At 51.3% G+C, this 18,337-nt stretch overlaps 1 protein-coding gene across 1 annotated transcript in view; it reads right to left on the reverse strand.

Moving 5' to 3' along the window:
- Positions 1-18,337, reverse strand: part of COLQ (collagen like tail subunit of asymmetric acetylcholinesterase) — a 778,371-nt gene that overhangs the window by 580,633 nt on the left and 179,401 nt on the right. The window lies entirely within an intron of this gene.

An 18,337-nucleotide genomic window follows, 5' to 3' on the forward strand; every position in this document is an offset into this window, starting at 1 on the left:
ACTATGGTGATACCCTGCACATTCAGTAATCACAACCCAGATGCTGTATCAAGGCCAAAGGCAAAACATATTATGGTCTCACACATGCTATGGATATTCACATTTAATAGAAATGCAGGGTATATATTTGAGACACGGGTCATATTTCAAACATATTATATCATAAATTGTATCATTGATATCACTGATGACTTCACATAAGGCATCACCTGTGACATTGATGACATCCCAGACACTATCCCACCTTTGCATCTCTTTCTGCAGTGATGCCATCTAGCGGTTGACAGTGGCCTCACCGCTCCAATCTCTGTGATGATATAGCTTGTAAATTGAACTGCAGCAATCTTTCTGCTCTGTATATTTCCTCCGTGAAGACTACAGAGACTACGATTACAGGACCACGGTTGCATTTATCGTTTCTCAGTATGTATAGCACTAAAAAAGAAAACTGCAGCTGTTTTGGCAAATTAAATGTGCTGAAAGAGCATGAGCTGGACCTTCTTCTCCTATTCCTTGTGGGAACATGGAAAACTTTCTGGTGATGGAGCTTGAATTATCATAATCATCGCGTTCTTCCACATGCACACAAGACGCTCTTGTGGAGCGAGCTGCTTTTTTAAGAAAACCTCAAACTACACCCATGTCACTGAAAGCTGTCCTTAATGCATCAGCAACACTCGTACCTTCCACACAACAAAACTGAACGCATCATTCCGTTTCAGACAGAGCTAGAAACGGTCTTGGTGAATCTCAGGGAGGGGTTCAGGGAGTTGATCCACTCAGAAAAGGCCTCTCACATATCCAATTCGCCCTTCCAAAAGATGAAAATACCATCAATGTATTGTCGCCACAATTTTATGTTGGCATTGGAGGGGTTGGTATCTGTAGAGATGAACTGGCGCTCAAGATCAGCCAATTAATCTCTACAGACACCAACCCCTACAATGCCAACATAAAATGGTGGCGAGTGTGGCGGCAGTCACCAAGACTGTTGTTAGCAAGGAACTCCCATTCTATGATCTGAAAATACAACTCGACAATGGTAAGTTATCTATCACAACATATAAGAAGAAGAGGAATTACAACAGCCTTCTCCTTTACAAGAGTCATCCTCCAAAGGCTCTCCGTAACAACCTCCCATATGGGCAATTTCTCCACCTCTACGGTAACTGTTTCAACATCAGGGATTATGAATACCAGGCTAGTAAATTGACCAAAAATCTTCGATCCCGCGACTACCCTCCACAGGTTGTCAACAGATATCGGAAGAGGGTCTGAAATAATACCAGGGAAGCCCTACTGGAACCTAAGGTCAGACAACAAGATGGCATCATCACTTGTGTCTCCACGTTTACACCCAACTCCAATCAGATGAACAAGGTACTCTATGGCATCTCCCCCCAGTCACAGGTCACTTTCCCTGGGGTTCCTGCACCATCTGCCACCTTAGGGAAATAACCAAAGAGATCACATTGGATGATACCCATACATGCGTTCAATGAGGCCACACAAACAGCCACACAAAGAATTGTGTATACCTTATCCAATGCCCTTGCTCACTCCACTACATTGGAATGACTACCAGAACTATCAAGACAAGAATCGCAGAACATCTGAGTAATATCAGATGTCTACACAGTACCACCAAGATGTGTGTGCATTTCCTTGAGAAACGTCATTCTCCAGACAACCTAAAAAGGACCATAAGAGAGGCCAATAACCGTTGGGACAAAAACACCTTTTTCATAAAAGAATAATTCTAGGTCTACCGCCTCTCTACCAATACCAGAGGGCTAAATGATGACATACCATGGAAGGAATTGAACTAGTGTCATTGTCTGTGTCAATGACAACACTGTCTGGAGCTTCTTTACCTCTGTGTCCTTAAATGTGGAGGGGGTGTCCACTTCCAATAATACCAGTGGTATCTGGGTATCCACTTTCACTTGAGAGTGGGTGCAATATCTCCCTTCCCCATAGACTATTATTCTAGCAACAGAAAACATAGCAGTGAGCAATATAGGGGCCCTTAGAACCCCCAATTGTTTATAGCAAGGATGCATAATATGGCACCCTCCAAACACGAGTGACACTTGCCAGAAGATGCAAGCCCCCACATGATTCCTATATGTGAGTTGGGAAGAAGTATCAATGGGATTATGAGCGCCTTCTTTTCCTGAGTATTTTACCCTCTCATCCCATGTTATCTCTTCAAAACCTAGTTATTACAACTTGAGATGGCATATAAGACAGATAAGGTAACTTGGCACCTCTATTTTTCTATGCCAACACCAGGGCATCACTTGTGTACCCCAGTTCCATCGTCATAGTGCAGTTATACCAGTCATGCATACTCACACTTACAGATAGCCACCCTAACGCAAGGGACGCTTTACCCATAGCGCTCCCTCTTGGCCATCCTGTAACACGCTGCGCGCTGCATGCGAATATAGGCTCACACTCCAAGATGGCTGCTATAGGGAGGCACGCTCTACACGCAGCATTCCCACTAGGCCAACCCGAATCACAGCTGCACAGCGCCCACTCAGCCATTCTTAGGCTTACAGCTGACTATGATTAGAATTCCACCACCTGCACAGTAACTTGGCCCCTCTCCTGGCAACTTAGAAAAGCACCTGCCAAATCAGGGACCTGTAGACAACTATATACACTTGCCTGAGACCTCACTCCATACCTACTGGTCGGCAGAAGAGGATAGATCCCGGCGAACATACTGTGGGGTTCACATAAGTAACTTGTCTCTGGCAAACAAATCCCCTGTTTCTCTACCCTTCCCTAGGCTATGTATTTACTATTGATATTGCTTTATACTTAGTTGGTTTTCTGCTGCAAGGCCCGACCCTCTGGCTTCCATTGGGGGTTTCTTTATCTCTACTGAAGAGAGAGTGTTTACCATTACTTTACCTTGCGTTACCCTGTTTTATAAACATGCTACTGTACACATGGCGTCCTCACAAATTACAGTGCTAGCATGCTTACTACATATTATTGCCAACTGTTTAGTTTAACCTCTGTTTCACATGTGTCATGAATTAAAAATATATGTTCTATGGATAGGTGTGTTAAAACGTGAAACGACTACACTGTGTGATAATTAGCGGCTTTAGGCACTCACTGCACCTATAAGGAGCATAGTGCTGATGCATTGCTTTTCAGACTCTCCCACTCTTGGCATAAGTTGTGATGGTCTTTTACCATTTTCCCCTTCACAGGTTGGATCCTCCTTCCTGCATCGCAGCAGGTGCAGGAGAATTCATTTGGATTGGTTACCCGCAAGTTTGCCTTGGTCCCACTCCATGGTAGGGTAGGTACAGTTACCTGGTCCTGAAGAAATGCCATTGACCCTCCTGGAATCGAGGCATGAAACATGTTGACCTTTTGAGCTATCTCACTACATTATTACTACAGATAGCCCCACTGTTTTTACTGTGTCAAGGGGACCATTAGCTTAAATCCTTCTTGCATTACCCTTAGAATCTTTTAATTCACTTGAGCACCACCTTACACCCGTACCCACTCACTTGCACTCACCATACTGCTAAATCAAAAGATCTTTGCTAAAGAGCCCCCATTAAGGGGCCAGTTGAGCACTGCAGCGCTGGTTCGACAAGGAGCGCCCTATGATGAATCATGACACCCCCTTGGGTGTGTGAGGGCATTCAGATCTAATCATTGGGATTACTCCCCCTTGTCCTTCTGTTCAGTGTTCTGGATCACCCTGCTGCGGTTGGGGTTTTCCCCTTTCCCCCCGGGGGAACAGCACCCCTCTTTTGTGTGTAACAAATACTGAAGTCGACTAAAAGTCGAAAAAAAGCTGTCAAAAAGTGACAGAGGGTTAGCTCTTCCCAGATTGGCACTTAACTGGCATGGAAAGAAAAGTACTGACGTCCACGCGGCTAGGTGATGCCTATATAGGTGACCGAGATGTTATAACCAATGCTAACGACGCACGCAGAGCAGAATAGAGCCACCCGACAGCGCGCGCAAGGGGTATTGCTCGAGCAAACGTTTCCGGATCCAGCCTGACGCCTGGGAAATTCTATGGTAAGGAATCTGCAGCTAGAAGTCTCTATCAGATCCCCAAGTTCTACAGAGTGCTAAAAATGTGATTCAGCAAGGGGAGCTCCCTTGCCTCTTTCATTAATATCACCTCTTCTAAAGCACCTCGAAGTAACACAAAATCTTTAGTATGCAAAACCTAATACAAAACTGGTCTGACAAAATCCAAGGAAGCTAAATTTACATCAGCAGCTTTAAAGAAAAGATTGTCCACAGTTGTCAGTGTGGTACAATTAACATAACATGATCACTCCAAGTCATAAACAGCAGCCTATCTAGCCTGAGCCCTAATATCTCTAGAGTGGGTAAATTACTTCACCTGGGTACATTAAGCAGGTGGCGTCACGAGCCCCCTAGAGCCTACCTGCGACCAGTCAAATGACCGTGCATGGCCCTCTTGGAGCCAGCTCCCGCCTCGCTCCTCTCTCTCTCTCTCTCTCTCTCTCACTCTCTCTCCATCTCTTGCTGCTTTTACCAGTTTTTTCACAGTTCTTTGCTCATTTCTCTTTCCTTTCCACTACATTTTATCTAATACTTTGTCTATTACCCTGCACTGCTTCAGCCCTCTTCTCATTTTGCGCCAGCATTTTTCTGTACATTTTACCCATTTTCCAGCACTTTTTGACCGTTACTCTACCATGTTTCAGCCTTTCTCTTGTTTTTGGGCCAGCATTTTTCTGTGCATTTCACCAGATTTTCTCTGCCCTTTTTTCTGTTATTATTCCCTCATTTTTGCCTTTATTTTATTCCTTGCCATTGTCTTTCCATTGCTTTGACCCGTTTTTCCATACGTCGGCTCTTATTGTCCCCTCCTCTGCTCTTTGCCACGCTCCTTCCTTTTGCTACTGTCTCTTGCTCCCACCTCCCATCTCTGCCCACCACCACCCCTGGACTCCTCCCATCCCAGGACCTACCTAATAGAGGCCAATCCACCACACCCAGCAGCAGAAATCCGGGTCCTCCTCTGACCCAGCACTACTTCCCTGCTCCTCCCCTATGCATGCTCCTCAATGAGCACTCTCACAGAAAACATGCTCAAAGATCTGGGACCTACTAGGCAAAGCCTGCATGGACATCTTTGTCCTCACAGAAAAATGGCTGACCATAACACAAACACCATATATAGCTTTAGCCAACCCTGCCTGCTGCAAGATCATCAGACTGGACATCCAACACAGACCCAGAGGAGGAATCGCGATAATTTTCATGCACATCATCAGTTGCAGCACCAACTCAGAAACTGGAATCGACTACACAGAACACCTCAACTTCAAACTACAAACAACTATCAATTCCACCCTAAGCGGAACCATGATGTAGCGACCTGAGAGACCCTGAGCTAACTTTACCAGCAAATTCTCAGACTTTATCACCCTAGTAGCCAGTGAGTCCAGTGCCTAAATCCTCCTAAGAGACCTTAAGTTTCACTAGAAGACCTGACCAACCCTAACTCGGCTACACTCCTCTAAAGCCTCAAACTCACGCAACATGTATCAGCCCCAAAACCCACACCACCGGACATATCTTGGACCCATTTTCCACATCATTCAAATGCATCACGATCAAAACACCAACTTCCTTCACCTGGACCAACCACATCTTCATCAGCTTCTCTACATCACCCACATCAGAAGAACCACCAGGACTGGTCCTGACTGCCGACACTGGAACAAACTGTTATAGGTGGACTGGGCTTTTGACCTTCACAAAAACAAACTAGATCCCACAGGCCACCTATCATGTGACGTCAATAACTTTAAAAACTGGATTGCTGCCTGCACCAACCCCCTGGCTCCTCGGAAAAGAAGCCAAATAGTAAGAATGGGAATACAAGCCAGCTGGTACCTAGAAGAACTCAGAATGGCCAAAAGACACTGCAAACAACTATAACGGAGATGTAGAGCGAGGCAAGAAGAATCGGACAAGGAAACATTCAGATCTGCCCAGAGACGCTACCACCAGCAAATCCGAAAAATCAAAAAGGTAGGCTCAAGCAGAGCACATCTTGAAAGCTCGAACCGCAAATACATTTTTACTATCATCAAGGATTTCATGACACAAGCAGTTACCATCAGCAACATCACCCCAACCCAAGAATTGGGCAACAACCTCTCAGACGTCTTCTGCAACAAAATCACAACCATCTACACCACCTTCGTCCCACAACCAGACCCCGTCAACCTTGAAATAAGTCTTCTGGTATCACACAAAAGTGACATCCTGATAATATGAAACACCATAACCACAGAGGAAACCACGGCTATTATGAAGACCATCCACTCCAGGACTCTGTCTGGCCCTTATCCCTACCACACCTTCAGCAAACATTCAGCCCCCATCAGCAAAGCTCTTTTCTACATCCTCAACACCTCCATCAACATAACCATGGTCCCAGAAGCCCAGAAGCACACAACCATCAACACCCTCCTGAAAAAGCCCCAGCAGACTCAGTCTAACTAATAAACTAGCGACTGATCTTCCTCTTTCCATACACAGCCAAGGTCCTAGAAAAAGCCATCAATAGATGCTTCTCTGACCACCTCGCCAACCACTAGCTACTTGACACCACTCAATCAGGTTTCAAACATAACCACAGTAGAGAGACGGCCCTCATAGCAGCAACAGATGCCATCCGAATGATTCTCAACCTCAGAGACACTGCAGACTTCACCCTACTCATCCTCTCTGCAACTTTCGACACAGTCTCTCATCTCATCATGATCCGATGACTTCACAAGGCTTGAGTCCAAGAGCGTACCCTCCAATGGATGTGCACTTTTTTTACTGGAAGGACACAAACAGGCAATATGCCTCCTTACTCCTCAGTAGCCCAGAAACTCATTTGCTGAGTCCCGCAGCGTTCCTCGCTCAGCCCAACCCTTTTCAACATCTACATGACACTGCTGGCTGATGTCATTCACACACACAAAATCAACATACTCACCCATGTGGATGACACATAACTCGTACTGTCTCATGGATACAACACCAGGAACAACTTAAACTCACGCATGACCAAAGTGGCCACCTGGATGAAGTCCAACGGACTCAAAATTAACATGGACAAGCTTGAAGTGGTGATCTTAGAAAAGGATGCCTCTACATGGGACTCCTCTTGGTGGCCTATGTACCAGGGCCCACCCCTGCTCCCAGCACACAAGCACGAAATCTCGGGATTATTATTATTATTTTTTTTTTTTTTTTTTTTTTGAAACCGTTTATTGCAGTTTATAAAAGTTACAGGTATGGGCCTACAACCACACGGCCGGCCGCTAGAGCATCAAAAGCATATTACATACATACAGCAAAAAGTCTCTCAGCGGTGCACAGTAGGAAAACAGGAGTAATCAATGGTGCAGGCCTCATAGCTCCATGCCCACAGTACGGTTCCATTTTCTTAAAGCAAAACAACATCAACAAACCACAACCGCAAGGCAACCCGCGATCCAAAGTGACAACACGTGCTCCATAAGTGGGGGATCCAAACCAGCAGCAAAACTCTGAAGAGGGGGACGGGAGTAGATCAGGGACTGGGGGACCGCGCGCCCGCGGCCGAGGGAGGGGGGCCATCTAGGGAGACGGAGCAGGCGAGGCAGCCGGTAGTAGTGGCGGCTCACAAATACCCCCGCGGTAGGCGTTCCAGGGGCCCCAGAGTTTCATCCACGCCCCAGGCTTACCCCTCGCCACATACACCACCTTTTCACGAAACATACACCAATCCATATGCTCTTTCCAGGCCGACACCGCAGGGGGCCTCTGGGATCCCCACAATTGAGCAATATCACGCTTAGCTATCATGTATCCCAGAGTCACCCACCGCGTCTGCGGGACCGAATAGTCATTAGGTTCCCAGACATTCAGCAAGCATCTCCTCGCTTCAGGCAGCAGCGCGACACGCGTAACCACTCGTAGAACCTCATGCACACCACGCCAGAATCGCTCCACCTTCGGGCACTCCCACAGTATATGCATGAAAGTCGCCAACGCACCACAGCCACGCTTACACATTCCATCACCGGCAAAACCCATACGTAGAAGCCTTGGCCCCGTCACATAGACCCGGTGAAGGATCTTGAGCTGGACGAAACGAAGGCGAGCCGGGATGGCCACCTCTTTCGGAGAGGCCACCGCGGAAATCCAATCCTCGTCGTCCAGCTCCAGCCCGTCGGCAACCCAAGCCTCGCGGAGACTAGTCAGCAGGCACGATCTATCGTTAATCAATTTTTTGTATATGAGGGAGATCGTGCTGTCCGGGACATGGCCATCTAGCACTCTGTCCTCCAGGGGGGAAGACTCCGGAATGGATGCAACATCCGGGAAGACGGAGCCCAGCGCATGGCGGACCTGTAGGTACCGAAAGTACTCACTGCCCTGCAGCTGAAACTCCGCCTGCAGCGTCTCAAAAGTTTTGAATCCCCCCCTCGTCCAGAGATCTCCCACCGTGCTGATTCCGATCGTGTCCCACTTCTCGAAGCCCTTCGACGTCCACAGGGAGCCCAACCTCTCAGATGCATACAGCGGAGACGCCCGGGTCAAACGATCCTTCCACCCCATAGCTGCATTAGCCGCGTGCCAGACACGCACCATGACACGCGTCGGTCCCGTCAGACGGGAGTCGGGCGCGCCAGAGTAGAGCGCTCGATTGTAATCGCCACCGGGCAGGAGCATCTTGTCCATCTCAAATGCCGGGTTCAAGGCGGGCCCGTAAAGGCCATGATTAATTGCAGCTAGTTGGGAGGCCCAGTAATACCGTTTAATGTCCGGGAGGGCGACCCCTCCATCGTACCACGGGAGCGTCAATTTAGCCAGAGCAATACGCGGCCTCCCGTCCCAGAACAGGCGCCGCTGGAGGCCCTCCACCTCACGAAAGTAGCGTGCCGGGACCAAGTCCATGGTATTCTGGAGGGCGTAGAGGAAGCGCGGCAGGGACATCATTTTAAATAAGGCCGCTCGGCCGAGCGGCAAGAGCGGCAGACGCCGCCAGCGCACCACGTCCTCCTTCAAACGCTGGAGGGGGGGCAGCAAGTTCCGCTCATAGCGGGCCTCCGGGTCAAGAGTGATATATATACCCAGGTACCGGAAACCCTGGGAGGCAATCTGGATCGGACAGTCCCGTGGCAGGACCGGAGCCTCCCCGGAAAGCACATAGACACAGGATTTCGCCCAGTTGATGACCAGGCCTGAGTTGCGACCGAAGGAGCGCAAAACATCAACCAGGACGATCAGTGATTTGCGCGGGGAGGCGAGATACAAAAGGATATCGTCAGCATAGAGGGACACGCGGTCCTCATGCTCGGGGGTCCAGCGGAGACCACGGATAGAAGGGTGCCACCGCAGCCACTCCGCCAGGGGCTCCAGGGCCAGGGCGAACAGGAGAGGCGACAGGGGACAACCCTGTCGCGTGCCCCGCCCCAGCGCGAATGGGGCCGATACTCGCCCATTCACCACCACCTGCGCCAACGGGCCCGAATATAGCAATTTGACCCAGCTGACGAAACCCGGGCCGAACCCAAACTTCGCCAGCATCGCCCAGATATATGGCCATTCAAGCGTATCAAACGCCATGGTGGCGTCCAAGGACGCCAAGATGGCCGGCTCCCGCACAAATGGGACACGCGCGAGCACCCCGTGTAAGCGCCGCAGATTAAGCGCCGTGTTGCGGTGTGGTATAAAGCCCGATTGGTCTTGGTGGACCAAATCGCCCACCACGCCAACCAACCGGTTGGCCAACACCTTGGCGAGGATTTTGGGCTCCGCGTTCAAAAGCGAAATCGGCCTATAGGATGTGACCCGTTCACGGGGCTTCCCCTCCTTGTGGATCACCACAATTGTAGCCAGACGCTGGTCCGGCGGGAGGGAGCCCTGCGAGTGGGCCGCAAGGAACATCGCGCGCAGGTGGGGCGCCAACACATCCGGGCGTAGCTTGTATAGCTCAATGGGAATACCATTGGGGCCCATGGCCTTGCCGGATGCAACCGAGCGAATAGCCGAGGCAATTTCGTCCGAGGTGGGAGGGGCGTCCAGCGAATCCCTGTCCTCCACCGTAAGGGAGGGCAGTGCGATGTCCCGAAGCAAGGCATGGGAATCTTCCTCCGAGCAGGGAGAAACCGGGGAGTAGACTTCGCGGAAATAGTCCGCGAAGCAGGAGACAATGGCTTCCGGCTCGGTGACACACACACCATCCACGCTCTCAATCAAAGGCACCACGCGGCTCGCTCTCTCCCTCTTATCCAACCACGCAATCAATTTGCCAGCCTTGTCACCCACATCATACAATCGCCCCTGCTGCTCTCTACCGAGGCCCCTGGCCGCCTCCGTGACGAGGGCCCGATAGGCCGCCTGCTTTAAATGCAAAACATGCAACTTGGCGTCTGTTACCCCGCTCCCCAGGTCACCCTCCAGTTCTGCAATCTCGGCCTCAACCCGGGTCACCTCCTCCCGCTCGCGTCGCCGGGCATTGGAAATAAAGGAGAGGGCCTCCCCTCTAAGAACCACCTTGAAAGCCTCCCACAGGGAGATGGCAGACGGGACCGACCCCACATTCTCATCGAAATAGCGCTGTAAGGATTTGATCAAGTCGGCACGAATGGTGGGGTCGCGCAAATACCATGCATTAATCGGGGCCACCCTGCCATCCCCCCTCGGGAAGACATCGAAATGCAACAACAATGGGGAGTGGTCTGAGATACCCCGTGCCAAATGGCGCACCTCCCCCACCCTCCCTGCATGGGCCGCCGGGACAAGGATGTAATCAAGCCGCGAGAGGCTACCATGGGCCCCCGAGTGGAAGGTGTACTGTTGCAATACAGGATGCTTTAAGCGCCAGCAATCCACCAGGCCCAGCGTGTCTAAAAGGCCGGGCAGCCACGCCTGTGCCCGGGGGAGGTCCCTAGGGGGATGGCGATCCATAGACCCAGATGCAACCGCATTAAAGTCCCCTCCAACCACCAACAGGCCACTCGGAAGGTCCAGAAGGAGGCGCCCCAGGTCCGCAAATGTAGTGGCTTGTAACCCAGGCGGGACGTACACTGATATAAAGATAAACACTCTACCCTCCATTCGTCCCACCAGAACAGTGCAGCGTCCCCTCTCATCATGGCGCACCTCGTCAATCTCCAGCGGGAGCGAGTTCTTGACCATAATACCCACCCCCCGCGAGCCCGAAGTGAAGCCGGAGTGGGCCGCCAAACGATATCCCCGCCGATTCATTGCATGAAAGGTGTTACCTATAAGGTGCGTCTCCTGCAGGAAGACAACATCTGGTGAAATACGTTTTAAATACTGCAGGACCACACCACGCTTAATCCTATCCCCCAGGCCGTTAACATTCCATGACAACACAGTCAAATCCCTACCCCCCATCATACGTCGAAACAATCGGTCGTCCCCCACCGAGCATCTTAAAAACAACAAAACAGTTGCGGGTTTGCCTTGCGGTGCTAACAAACAACACACCCCCCCCACCCCCCGGTCCCAACAGAACTCCCCCCTCCCTGCACCCCTGCATGAGCCCAGACAGCCCCCCCAAAGTGCAGTGTGCCTGTCGCCCCATAGCTAAGTACTAACTAGTCCCCCAGAGGAGGAGGGAAGCCCCCAGCAGACCCCACCCGACCTCCATGGGAGGGGAACATACGAAAGCAATATATGGTAAAGGAACAACATCCAGAGCAAGGCCTATACAGTCACCCCTCAATTCTGATCCGGCGGGCCCTCCTCGCCAGCCGCGCCCCCCCCGCCCCGATCTCCAGGCAAAGTGTCTAACCAGTCCCCAGCCGCCTCGGGCCGGTCGAAGAAGTGCGTACGGCCATCCACCTCCACCCTCAGCTTAGCCGGAAAGAGCATTGAGTACTTGAGGTTTAGGTCCCTTAGGCGACGTTTAATACCAAGAAAGCTCTGTCGCTGCTTCTGGACCGCCGGAGTAAAGTCTGGGTAGAAGTGTACATCCATGTTGTCCAGCCTGACCGGTCCCTGTTGCCTGGAGGTCTGGAGGATGGCATCTCTGTCCCGAAAATTAAAAATCCGGGCAATAAGAGGCCGCGGCGGGGCACCGGTCTTAGGGCGGCCCCCGGGGACCCGGTGGGCACGCTCCACCGCAAAAAGCTTACTCAGCCCCCGGGGCTGGAGATGGGTCAGGATCAATTCTTCCACGAAGAGATCCGCCGCCTCCGCCTCTCGGCCCTCCGGCACACCAATAATACGGACATTATTCCTCCGGGCCCGACCCTCGGAATCCTCCAGTCGCCGGTCCATCAGGGCGCTCACCTGGCCAAGCCGGCGCACCTCCTTCTGGAGGGCCACCACGTCCGTCGTGAGGCTCGTTGTGGTGTGGGCCAGGGAGTCGACTCGGTCGTTTGTTTTTGACAAGTCTGCCCTCACAAGGCCCACATCCACCAGGACCGAGTCAATTTTTTGCGCCAAGGTATCGAAACGCTGGTCCACTGAGGCCTTCATCTCTGCGATGGCGCCCATGACGTCCCGGAGGGTCAGATCCACCGGATGGGCAGATGCCTCCGTCGGGCCCACCGGGGATGACCGCGATGTCTCCGGAGAACCCTTCTGGAGCGTGTAGCGATCCATACTATTGGCCTGGTGCGCCGTGCCACGGCGGGTTGTCTTCATCTTCGCCCGGTCGCCATCTTGTTTGGTGGACATGCTGGCCCTTCCACCGTCGTGCCAAGATCTCCAAACGGGCCGCCACACCAAATCACGGGTGTCAGGGGGGGGGCGGGGGCGACCACCGGGCCGCGGGTCAACCCACCGCCGGCGGGTCAGCCGGGCACCTGGACAAGGCCACACCACCGCACCCCGCTCCGCAGCCCGACCCCGCTTGAAGCAAGGAGGGCGCAAAAGCGAAAGTGCGGGGTACGCGAGTCGCCCAGCCCTGCTCGCCGCTGTTATTCACTTTGTCCCCGGATCGCCCCACCACTCCAATCCGGGGGGCCGGCGAGGAGAAGGCCGCAACCTTCGATCGATGCTCCCACCGGTGTTCGGGGTCCGATTCGAGCCCAAAAAACGGGTGGCGCCTCAGCTCGGGTTCCCCGACACAGTCCCCTCAACAAGGACAGGATATCGCCAGGATTAATTCAGGAGGTCGCGGAGGTCCTCGGGAGCCTCGCACCTACGCGGCCATCTTGGTTGCGCGCTAGGCTCCTCCTCCTCGGGATTATTATTGACAGCAAGCTGGACATGACCACACAGGTCAATGCTATCACTGTGACCTTCTTCCACACCCTGAGGATGCTGAAAAAGCTATTCAAGTGGGTACCCAACAACACCAGTAAAACTGTCACTCAAACCCTCATCACCAGCAGACTGTACTACACAGTGCTTAGTTTGTGAAAAAAGTGATACGGCCCTTGTCAGGAAGCCACTGCAGCTTACACCACCTATGGCCGCTGCCAATGACAGTGCCAACACAATTACTAACATTAACACTTCTTCAACAGCAACACTTCAGACTATTCCTGGGCACCCATAGCTATAAGAATGAATTGGGTGGCAGATATTTTGTCATTTTAATGTATATTGAATTATTTAACAACTTTGTTGTGCTCATCTAAAAATTTGAAAGACAGCACCACCATGTGGCGAACTGTCATAAGTGCCGGTGCAGACAATTAAGCGCCGGTGTCGAGCACCGGGAACCACCTATTGAAATTAAGCACTGAGATTATGGCAACACCCTCTACGTAGTAATCACTACCCAACCCACAAAAAGGCTTCACACAATCTAGAACACAGCTGCTAGACTGGTCCTCAACCTTCCATGCTGATCTCACAGCACACCACACCTAAAGAAAGTATGCTGGCTCTCTATACATCAGCTCCTCGCCCACATATAAAATTCACTACACAACAGAGGTCCTGCCTTCCTAAGCAGCTGCAAACAGTTACACCAATCTTACAGGGAACTCTGTTCAGCCGGACTCTCACTAGCACATGTACCAAGCATGCGCAGAGCAGGAGGTCGTGCCTTCTCACAAATCGCTTGCAAAGCATGGAACGACCTCTCACCCCACATTAGAGCCTCCTCATCGCTTCTTCGATTTTACATGAAGCTGAAGACCTGGCTCTTCAAATAAGGCCACTCGAGGCAAGATACACATACATGCAAAGCGCCAGGATACCCTCATGGGTGAAAGGACACTAAAAGAATCAACATAACATAACTATGCTATAAAGCGCATGTTTTGGCAACAGAAAGGGTGCAGCTCAGGAGGTTTTGGCGGGATGTTCCCTTTGAAGTGGGGTAAAAACTAATTTGCACAGATTTCACTTCAATAAACAAAGTATTTCCAACCATAAACAGAATATAGAGACAGATGCTCGCAGAATTGGTCGCAAAATAACAGTTGCAATTTGGGACCAGTATTTTTGCGACCAGTGTGGTAATTTACAAAGCGACCTATATGCTAATAGTTCGTTTTGAAAATGACTGATTCGTAGTGGGTCGCAATTTGACCTACCTCATGACTATTAATGAGGTAGCATGCATATTGTGACCCACTGGGATTTGCAACCATCACAGGGATGGTGGCAGACCACCATCTCTGCGATTGCTTAAAAAAAGCAACTTTTTTTCTTTAAATGTAACACATTTTCCTTAATGGAAAATGGGATGCATTTTTTAAAAAAAATGAAAGTGTACACTTTATTTTTTAAGAGTAGGCAGTGATCCGCTAGACTACTGCCTACTCCTAAAATATATTTTCTTAACATACACAAAGGGGAAGGGCTCCCTTGGGGACCCCTTCCTGTTTGCGAACAGGTTACCACCTCCTTTGAGGTGTTGGTAAAATATTCATGTATTGCAACCACATTTTGGTCGTAAAACATTAATACATACTACTACGATTCGAAATTTGGAAATGACTCACCAAACACGCCTTTTTCAAATCCTGAATTGGTATTTGGTCGCAAACTCAAAATGCGATTTGGTAACAAGTTACCGAATTGCAATTTGGTGTTTGTACGTTTAACAAATCATTTTTGAGGTCACAAATGACCTGATTCACAGAATCAGGCAAATTGACACCACCAAAATGCTTTGTACATCCAGCCCCAAGAAACATATTTACAATAAACATATTGTCTGACAAAATCAAGGTAACTTTAATTGATTAACAGTTAGTGCACATAAATCATTTGAAACCAATCACGATAAAACAACCATAAAAGGAGGAACACATCAAATGCAAAATATTAACTTTTCGTTTTTTGGATGATCTCCCTCCGAGGGCACTCTCAGATACAGTTCGAGAGGAACTAGAGGGCCCGCTTACTGAGGAGGAGCTGGGGACAGCCCTGGGTGATCTTAATTCTGGCAAAGCCCCAGGCCCTAATGGCTTTCCATGCGAATTCTTTAAGAAATATTTCTTGCAGCTGGGGCCACACTATCGCAGGGTGGTGGCGGAGGCCAGGGATCGGGGGCGTTTGCCCAGTGATTGGCGACACGCAGAGATAGTAGTTTTTCACAAGCCCGGCAGACCGCCGGAACATCATGCCTCATACCGCCCTATCTCCCTCCTGAACATGGAGGCCAAGATATTGGCCAAGGCTTTGGCGAACCGTCTTCGCCCCCATAAAGCTTCACTGGTTCACCCGGACCAGGCTGGGTTCATGCCCCAGCGTGCAACCCGACATAATATTCGGCGGGCGCATGTGGCAGTTTCAACTATTCAGGGTCTGGGGGAACGGGCGGCGCTTCTCTTGGCGGATATGGACAGGGCGTTTGACTCCCTGAGCTGGGTCTATTTGCGCTCTTGTGGCGGCTGAATTTCGGACTGCGTTTCCTGTCCTACCTCACCCTGCTCTATACGGAATTGACGGCATCGGTGCGAGTGGCGGGCTTCGCTTCTTCTGCATTCTCCATTGGGCGGTGCACCAGGCAGGGGTGTCCATTATCCCCATACCTTTTTGCTTTGGCTATGGAACCCTGGGCTGCCTGAGTTAGGATGGATGCTCAGGTGTCCGGGTTTGAATGGGCGCATGGCCTGTCTGACCGCATCGCCCTCTACGCCTATGATGTGTTGTTCTTTCTTACCAACCTGGAACGAACGGGGCCGCGGCTGTTGCGTATCATGCAGATATTCGGGGAAACTTCCGGATTATATATGAACCCCCGGAAGTCCACTCTGTGGGTACTGGGAGATCGGGGAGAGCTCGGTTCTTGGGCGTCGTCTGTACAGGTGGCACAAGGGGGCCTGAAGTATCTTGGGGATATACCTATCCGATTATCCCGCCGCGGCCTGGGAACGCAATCTTACGCCTTTGTGGGAGCGGGTGCGTGAGGACGTTAAGACCTGGTGCCACATGCCCCCGTCCATTTACGGCCGGTCAGCCATATTCAAGATGGTGACGCTCCCGCGACTATTGTTAGTTTGCTTGGAACCTCCTGAGGCTCAGCCGGGAGTAGACAGCTGTTAGCGCCTGCTGCCTAATGCTTGTTGCTTTGCTTTTTAAAACTTGAAGACTGTTTTAATTTCACTCACCCCCTCTCCTCGTCACTTGCTCTTGGTGTGCAGGCATCCCCCAGCTTAACGTGACGTACGCTGGTAAGGGAATTCGCCGTCCCACTCCATCTGCCTCCCCCACGCCCAGACAGCGACACGCCCACTCCGAGGCCACGCCCCTCGCAACTTGTACTAATTACGCGCTGAATCACGAGCGCGATAGTTAGTTTGCTTGGAACCTCCTGAGGCTCAGCCGGGAGTAGACAGCTGTTAGCGCCTGCTGCCTAATGCTTGTTGCTTTGCTTTTTAAAACTTGAAGACTGTTTTAATTTCACTCACCCCCTCTCCTCGTCACTTGCTCTTGGTGTGCAGGCATCCCCCAGCTTAACGTGACGTACGCTGGTAAGGGAATTCGCCGTTCCACTCCATCTGCCTCCCCCACGCCCAGACAGCGACACGCCAACTCCGAGGCCACGCCCCTCGCAACTTGTACTAATTACGCGCTGAATCACGAGCGCGATAGTTGGTTTGCTTGGAACCTCCTGAGGCTCAGCCGGGAGTAGACAGCTGTTAGCGCCTGCTGCCTAATGCTTGTTGCTTTGCTTTTTAAAACTTGAAGACTGTTTTAATTTCACTCACCCCCTCTCCTCGTCACTTGCTCTTGGTGTGCAGGCATCCCCCAGCTTAACGTGACGTACGCTGGTAAGGGAATTCGCCGTCCCACTCCATCTGCCTCCCCCACGCCCAGACAGCGACACGCCCACTCCGAGGCCACGCCCCTCGCAACTTGTACTAATTACGCGCTGAATCACGAGCGCGATAGTTAGTTTGCTTGGAACCTCCTGAGGCTCAGCCGGGAGTAGACAGCTGTTAGCGCCTGCTGCCTAATGCTTGTTGCTTTGCTTTTTAAAACTTGAAGACTGTTTTAATTTCACTCACCCCCTCTCCTCGTCACTTGCTCTTGGTGTGCAGGCATCCCCCAGCTTAACGTGACGTACGCTGGTAAGGGAATTCGCCGTCCCACTCCATCTGCCTCCCCCACGCCCAGACAGCGACACGCCCACTCCGAGGCCACGCCCCGCGGACGCTTTCTACACTATATAAATGTGTAGCTTCCGGAAGCGCAGCGGACGAGCGCAGCGGGCGCGCCGATTGCGCGCCGAAGGCGCGCTTAAGGCAAGCTCGTCTGCGCTCGTCCGCGCCCGACCGGGCCTAGGGCCAGAACTCATGCCGGAACCTGCCTACAAAACAATTAGTTACTCTCGCCGAGCTCTCCTGAGTCTTAGACCCACTAACAACACCTTGTGCACGTATGTTTATGAAGGTGACGGACCCTTCTCCAGCTGCACACTCTGTCATCCAGTCCGGCTTCAGCTCACCGACTCTCCCACCCTACATCCTGGCCTCAAATTAGCCGTTTTGAATTGTAGATCGCTCCCTAAGCATGCTTTGCTTATTAATCATCTACTTGTAGACCACGACCTCGATGCTCTGTTTCTCACAGAAACGTGGCTCACCGCTCACTCGGACTCGGATGTTGTTATAGCCTTACCCCCAGGCTTTCTCATTCAGTCCCAAACACGTCCCTCCGGCAGAGGAGGTGGATTAGCTATCCTCCATCGGGATCACTTTTCCTGCAGAATTAATGACGCCCACATCTTAGACTCAGAAAGCTGCCATTTCACCCTCCAGCTGGCCCCGACAAGCTGGCTGTCGGGCCTCCTAGTATACCGCCCCCCTGGCCATTTTGGCCCGTTTGCTAGTGCCCTTTTAGAATCAATAGCTTCACTAGCCTATTCTACCTC

This window comes from Triturus cristatus, chromosome 10 (assembly GCF_964204655.1).
Source record: "Triturus cristatus chromosome 10, aTriCri1.1, whole genome shotgun sequence".
NCBI lineage: Eukaryota > Metazoa > Chordata > Amphibia > Caudata > Salamandridae > Triturus > Triturus cristatus.